The sequence below is a fragment of the Schistocerca americana genome, chromosome 4 (assembly GCF_021461395.2).
Source record: "Schistocerca americana isolate TAMUIC-IGC-003095 chromosome 4, iqSchAmer2.1, whole genome shotgun sequence".
NCBI classification, from domain to species: Eukaryota; Metazoa; Arthropoda; class Insecta; order Orthoptera; family Acrididae; genus Schistocerca; species Schistocerca americana.
The window spans coordinates 842,667,124-842,675,026 of NC_060122.1; positions in this window are offsets into that span (position 1 = coordinate 842,667,124).

The following is a 7,903-nucleotide window of genomic DNA, read 5'->3' on the forward strand; positions in this document are numbered from 1 at the left end:
AGGGATCCAAAGCGAACGGTGATGGACCTTAGGTACAGAAGAGACTGGAACAGCACATTACGTCCACATGCTAACACTTTTTTATTGGTCTTTTTCACTGACGCACATGTACATTACCATGAGGGGTGAGGTACACGTACATACGTGGTTTCCGTTTTCAATTACGGAGTGGAATAGAGTGTGTCCCGACATGTCAGGCCAATAGATGTTCAATGTGGTGGCCATCATTTGCTGCACACAATTGCAATCTCTGTCGTAATGAATGTCGTACACGCCGCAGTAATCTGGTGTAATGTCACCGCAGGCTGCCACAATACGTTGTTTCCTATCCTCTTGGGTTGTAGGCACATCACGGTACACATTCTCCGTACCCCACAGAAAGAAGTCCAGAGGTGTAAGGTCAGGAGAACGGGCTGGCCAATTTATGCGTCCTCCACGTCCTATGAAACGCCCGTCGAACATCCTGTCAAGGGTCAGCCTAGTGGTAATTGTGGAATGTGCAGGTGCACCATCATGCTGATACCACATACGTCGACGCGTTTCCAGTGGGACATTTTCGAGCAACGTTGGCACATCATTCTGTAGAAACGCGATGTATGTTGCAGCTGTTTGGGCCCCTGCAATGAAGTGAGGACCAATGAGGTGGTCACCAATGATTCCGCACCATACATTTACAGTCCACGGTCGCTGTCGCTCTACCTGTCTGAGCCAGATAGGATTGTCCACGGACCAGTAATGCATGTTCCGTAGATTCACTGCCCCGTGGCTTGTGAAACCCGCTTCATCGGAAAACAGGTAGGACTGCAACGCATTCTCTGTTAATGCCCATTGACAGAATTGCACTCGATGATTAAAGTCATCACCATGTAATTGCTGATGTAGCGACACATGAAACGGGTGAAAGCGGTGACGATGCAGTATGCGCATGACGCTACTTTGACTCAGTCTACCGGCTCTCGCAATGTCCTGTGTACTCATGTGTGGGTTCATGGCAACAGCAGCTAACACACCAACAGCACCCGCTTCTCCTGTGATGGGCCTGTTACGGACCCGTTTGCGTGCTACGACCATACCTGTTGCATACAGTTGGCGGTAGATGTTTTGCAATGTGCGGCACGTTAGATGCTCTCTGTCCGGATACCGTTCTGCATACACCCTGCAGGCTTCAGCTGCATTTCGTCGACACTCGCCATAGATGAGTATCATCTCCGCCTTTTCAGAGTTGGAATACACCATGGTCACAGTTCCTACAACACTACACTATCACAGACGTCTGGTAACACGGTGTACTACAGTTGGTCTGCGTGCGGTGACGAATGCAGAATAACAATAGCAGCAAGCGCTACATGCGGACACTGCGACAGCTAGACCAAACCACAACAGTGCACTACAGCCACACTCGTAAACACGGTCGTCATCGTAAACATGTCCCTGCAGATGCTGTTCGCCGACCGTGGCCCGTGTTTGTTACAACACGCAACTGAACGTCGGAGGTTTCAAGCGTCAACTTTAGGTAACAATATCTCCGGATGTAATTAACATTTTACAATGCAACAAACAGCACTGATTACGTATTTGTTTACATGTTCAGATGTGCTAACAAAACTAACGTGGTTCCATTTAAAAAAACGTAGGTTTGTGTTAAAAAACATACTTCCGTGCATTTTTGTATGGTTTGTACTAAACAATTACACTAGCCCCTCTCCTCACGTTCGGTCTCTGGAATCGATTCGTCAGTATTTGATGTGGTTTACGAAATATATCCAGCGGCAACGTTAGGTGACTCACCCTGTATATACATATTATACTATATACAGATTTCGTCCCTCCCCCCCCCCCCCCCCCCCCCCCCATGAACCATAGACCTGAGAGACCAGACAAACGTGTGGTTCCTCAAGAGGGGCTGCAGCCTTTCCAGTAGTTGCAGGGGCAACAGTCTGGATGATTGACTGACCTAGCCTTGTAACACTAACCAAAACGGCCTTGCTGTGCTGGTACTGCGAACGGCTGAAAGCAAGGGGAAACTACAGCCGTAATTTTTCCCGAGGGCATGCAGCTTTACTGTATGGTTAAATGATGATGGCGTCCTCTTGGGTAAAATATTCCGGAGGTAAAATAGTCCCCCATTCGGATCTCCGGGCGGGGACTACTCAAGAGGACGTCGTTATCAGGAGAAAGGAAACTGACATTCTACGGATAGGAGCGTGAAATGTCAGATCCCTTAATCGGGCAGCTAGGTTAGAAAGTTTTAAAAGGGAAATGGATAGGTTAAAGTTAGATATAGTGGGAATTAGTGAAGTTCGATGTCAGGAGGAACAAGACTTTAGGTAAGGCGAATACAGGGTTATAAATACAAAATCAAATAGGGGTAATGCAGGAGTAGGTTTAATAATGAATAAAAAAAAATAGGAGTGCGGGTAAGCTACTGCAAACAGCATAGTGAACGCATTATTGTGGTCAAGATAGACACGAAGCCGCCACCTACTACAGTAGTACAAGTTTATGTGCCAACTAGCTCTGCAGATGGCGAAGAAATTGAAGAAATGTATGATGAAATAAAGAAATTATTCAGATAGTGAAGGGAGACGAAAATTTAATAGTCATGGGTGACTGGAATTCGGTAGTAGGAAAAGGGAGAGAAGGAGACGTAGTAGGTGAATATGGATTGGGGGGAAGAAATGAAAGAGGAAGCCGCCTGGTAGAATTTTGCACAGAGCACAGCTTAATCATAGCTAACACTTGGTTCAAGAATCATAAAAGAAGGTTGTACACATGGAAGAAGCCTGGAGATAGTGACAGGTTTCAGATAGATTATATAATGGTAAGACAGAGGTTTAGGAAGCGGGTTTTAAATTGTAAGACATTTCCTGGGGCAGATGTGGACTCTGACTACAATCTGTTGGTTATGAACTGTAGATTAAAACTGAAGAAACTGAAAAAAGGTGGGAATTTAAGGAGATGGAACGTGGATAAACTGACTAAACCAGAAGTTGTACAGAGTTTCAGGGAGAGCATGAGGGAACTGACACGAATGGGGGAAAGTCATACAGTAGAAAAAGAATGGGTAGCTTCGAGGGATGAAATAGTGAAGGCATCAGAGGATAAAGTAGGTAAAAAGACGAGGGTTACTAGAAATCGTTGGGTAACAGAAGAAATATTGAACTTAATTGATGAAAGGAGAAAATATAAAAATTCAGTAAATGAAGCAGCAAAAAGGAATACAAATGTCTCAAAAATGAGATCGACAGGAAGTGCAAAATGGTATTGAATAGAACTGGGGAGGAGTTTGGGGCACAACTTGACAAGAAGAAGGGGTCGGTTGGTAGGACATGTTCTGAGGCATCAAGGGATCACCAATTTAGTATAGGAGGGCAGCGCGGAGGGTAAGAATCGTAGAGGGAGACCAAGAGATGAAATACGTGCAAATTCAAACACCTAAATTCTTGTGTTCTACGCCATTTGGCTTACTTTGTCAAAACAGCGTGCAAAAGAATTCATCATAGCTTTTCATCGTGGTATAGTATGGTATAGTGTGTCGATTATTTGCTTTAGAGAACAGTAACGCAGCATTCATAAGGCATGTTCGTGTTCTCTCCTGTTCCCTCTAGTGCAAACGCTTATACAAGCGAGACAAGGTGATTTTCCTGCTTGTTCACTTCGGTGTAAACCAGACTGAATGTTTAGAGCAGTTGACTTCGAATATTCCTTTATGTTTATTATACTTAACTGCAGTATATTCAAACAGTTGAGCTAGCCATCCCGCAAAATGTGTGCAAACATTTCGTGTAACTGCTGTGCTTGCATGGTTGACAGATAGTAGTGTTTTGGAGGTAACCTCGTGGTCGGCGCCTTCTCATCGTAGCGGGTTGCGGGCTACTGCTGAACTAGTGTTGTACCATCATAAGACGCAGTGTGATTGGCATGTTTTTGAGTTATCTGTCTACTGTCTCGTTTTATGTGGCCCCTCCACGAATTCCTCTCCTGTGTCAACATTTTCATCTCTGAATTTCAGTTGCCACGTACGTCCTCAATTATTTTCTGGATATATTACAACCTCTGTCTCCCTCTACAGCTTCAACCGTCCACATTTCCCTTTAGTACCACGGAATTTATTCCCTAATGTCTTAACAGATGTCCCATCATCCTGCCCTTTTCTGCAGAGTAATTCCTCAGGTCCACCTAATTCTCAACATTTTTCTGTAGTAGCACATCTCAAATACTTCGGTTCTCTTGCGTTCCGGTTTTATCACAGTACATCTGTCACTACCATATGGAGCTAAGCTCCAAACGTACATTCGCAGAAATTTCTTTCTCAAATTACGCCCTACGTTCGATGCAAAGAGACTTCTCTTGGCCAGGAATGCCCGCTTCACCAGGATTCGTCTGCTTTTTATGTCCTGCGTGCCCCGTCCTTCGTGGCTTATTCTGTTGCCTAGGTAGAAGAATTCCTTAACTTCGTCTATTTCGTGCTCCCCTATTCTTGTGCAGAGTTGTGGTTTGAGTCTATATCTGTCACCGTGTGTACCACCATGCAACGGGAAACCAGCCACGTTTTTGCCATTTTGGGACCTTCAGCTGACATGCAAGTTAGGAGACAGAGTAACGATGTTACGCAAATTACACCAAGTAGATTTACATTGAATCTGCGCAAGGCGTGTAACGAAATCTTATATTGGCCCTGACATAGATTCTACGAGGGATGGCTAGCCTATCATACAACCTATTCAAAAATTAATTGATCAAAGTTCCCCTCCAGAAATGATGGCAGGAAAGGGTTCCAGTAAGTGTGGCTGTTTAAAAGATAAATGTCAACATAAAATTTTACAATTATAGCCATTTTCTTTAAATTCAAAGCAAAATTGATCATGAATCTGTACAAGGAACAAGCATGTGTACTAAAGTAAACCAAATACGTAGTTAGTCTTCACTCGTTAGAAGTGTTGGCAAGAACCTAGCACAAAATAAACTCTGTGGGATCTAGTGTGATTCTGTACTACGAGCAGGGGATCAAAGGGAACAGGTGAAGCGTATAGTAATGATAGACAAGTGGGTAATTGGATGCAGTACCACAATATCACCTGAGGAGGCAAATGCCTCACTGAGAGATCTCAAATCGAAGTCTGGGCAGCAGGCACGTCAGCTGAAATCCTGCACGTCAGAGCTGTGTATGTTACCGACAGTACGGCACAAAGCGGTGTGCCGATGACGGCTGCTACTCACTACTCACGGTTCGCTCTGTGACATGGAGAAGCGCTCCACCTTGGAGACCAATCGAAGACCAAGCACGAAAATACCTGTGTGTCGTCCGGGTGGCCGGACAAGTGAAAGTACGAAAGATACTACTCTGCAGCAAGGGGCGGCAAGGTACGGAACCGACTTTTGCGGGGCCAAGGAAACAGAGCTCTTCAAAAGTCTCTTCCGCCCCGTGACCAGAGAAGGGCCGCTCTGCTGTGCCAGAATCCGGCCATTCGTCACCGATAAATAAAGTTTTCACCAATTATGGCCTTGTAACAAATTAGTCTAGATTCCCAATTTCGTAATCTGTTAAGGGGCTCCGGAACGCCCTATACTTGCAATGTTAAAATAATGCTTATAAATTACATCTTTCCTCACAAAGTATTTGAGGTAGGAAGTTGAACTTTTTACAGATTATTTATTGGAATATGGGCTACAACTTAACACAGGGATTTTACAAAATTTTAGTTCAGTTATTAAAGATGATTTTTTTTTCAATTGTAATGAAAATTCACAACACTTTTTTGCAATTTTTTATTTATATATTCAAAAATATACAGTTTTTTGGAAAAAGGCTGTGTTAAATTATGCAGAAGGTACTGTGTAACATTTACTGAAAGTTTGAAACAAGTATGTTTGTAAGATCCTTAGAAAACATGTAATTAGTATGAGAAAATAAAAGTTTTGGGAATCGAGCGACAAAGATTGGATTAACTTTTTAGTGCATTCCAGGTCCATAGGATGGATTATCTTCATCCTCTGCAAACTACTCCTCCAGCTTCCTCTTGTTCCTCCTCCTGTTTACTCTTGCTTGTATTTCTAGACTCTTTACAGCCCTGTCTGCAGCCCGAAGGCGTTCCTTGTCTAAAGCAAGCATCGCTCGTTGTTGTGTTCGTAGATTTTGCTACAATTTTCTTCAGTTGCAGTTACTGCAACACTGTTCCAAAAGGTGGTCATGTATGAACACTTATCACATTTCAGTTGTATTTCACTAGCAAGTCCTACGTGCTTTATTATGGAGAGTTCCAGACCAACTTCACTACAATGAATACATCTTACACAGTTTGAAAAAATTCCTTTGAGAACCGACATATCAAATATTTCATTCACATCCGATTAGGCCATAAAACATTCATAGTTTTCACTCATTGAACCAAGCTTCTTCAGTGAAGTATTTTCTTTCCCACTTTGACTGCTATGGGCAGGTGTACTTGAGAGGTTAGGTTCACTCACTTGGTTATCGTCTTTATTGTTTACAGTAATAACACATACCTTTGGCTTTCCAACATTTCTCCTCTTCTTAAAAGCCTTCAGAGGATTTCTAATAACTTTACTTTTACTCATTATTATACTTCAACAAAACAGAGATTCAAGAAACAGAATTAATTACGAATATTTTCGAGATAACGACAGAGTAAATAAACATGAAACAATCGACAATCACACCAGCGATATACATTCCTGGAAATGGAAAAAAGAACACATTGACACCGGTGTGTCAGACCCACCACACTTGCTCCGGACACTGCGAGAGGGCTGTACAAGCAATGCTCACACGCACGGCACAGCGGACACACCAGGAACCGCGGTGTTGGCCGTCGAATGGCGCTAGCTGCGCAGCATTTGTGCACCGCCGCCGTCAGTGTCAGCCAGTTTGCCGTGGCATACGGAGCTCCATCGCAGTCTTTAACACTGGTAGCATGCCGCGACAGCGTGGACGTGAACCGTATGTGCAGTTGACGGACTTTGAGCGAGGGTGTATAGTGGGCATGCGGGAGGCCGGGTGGACGTACCGCCGAATTGCTCAACACGTGGGGCGTGAGGTCTCCACAGTACATCGATGTTGTCGCCAGTGGTCGGCGGAAGGTGCACGTGCCCGTCGACCTGGGACCGGACCGCAGCGACGCACGGATGCACGCCAAGACCGTATGATCCTACGCAGTGCCGTAGGGGACCCCAACGCCACTTCCCAGCAAATTAGGGACACTGTTGCTCCTGGGGTATCGGCGAGGACCATTCGCAACCGTCTCCATGAAGCTGGGCTACGGTCCCGCACACCGTTAGGCCGTCTTCCGCTCACGCCCCAACATCGTGCAGCCCGCCTCCAGTAGTGTCGCGACAGGCGTGAATGGAGGGACGAATGGAGACGTGTCGTCTTCAGCGATGAGAGTCGCTTCTGCCTTGGTCCCAATGATGGTCGTATGCGTGTTTGGCGCCGTGCAGGTGAGCGCCACAATCAGGACTGCATACGACCGAGGCACACAGGGCCAACACCCGGCATCATGGTGTGGGGAGCGATCGCCTACACTGGCCGTACACCACTAGTGATCGTCGAGGGGACACTGAATAGTGCACGGTACATCCAAACCGTCATCGAACCCATCGTTCTACCATTCCTAGACCGGCAAGGGAACTTGCTGTTCCAACAGGACAATGCACGTCCGCATGTATCCCGTGCCACCCAACGTGCTCTAGAAGGTGTACGTCAACTATCTTGGCAGCAAGATCTCCGGATCTGTCCCCCATTGAGCATGTTTGGGACTGGATGAAGCGTCGTCTCACGCGGTCTGCACGTCCAGCACGAACGCTGGTCCAACTGAGGCGCCAGGTGAAAATGGCATGGCAAGCCGTTCCACAGGACTACATCCAGCATCTCTACGATCGTCTC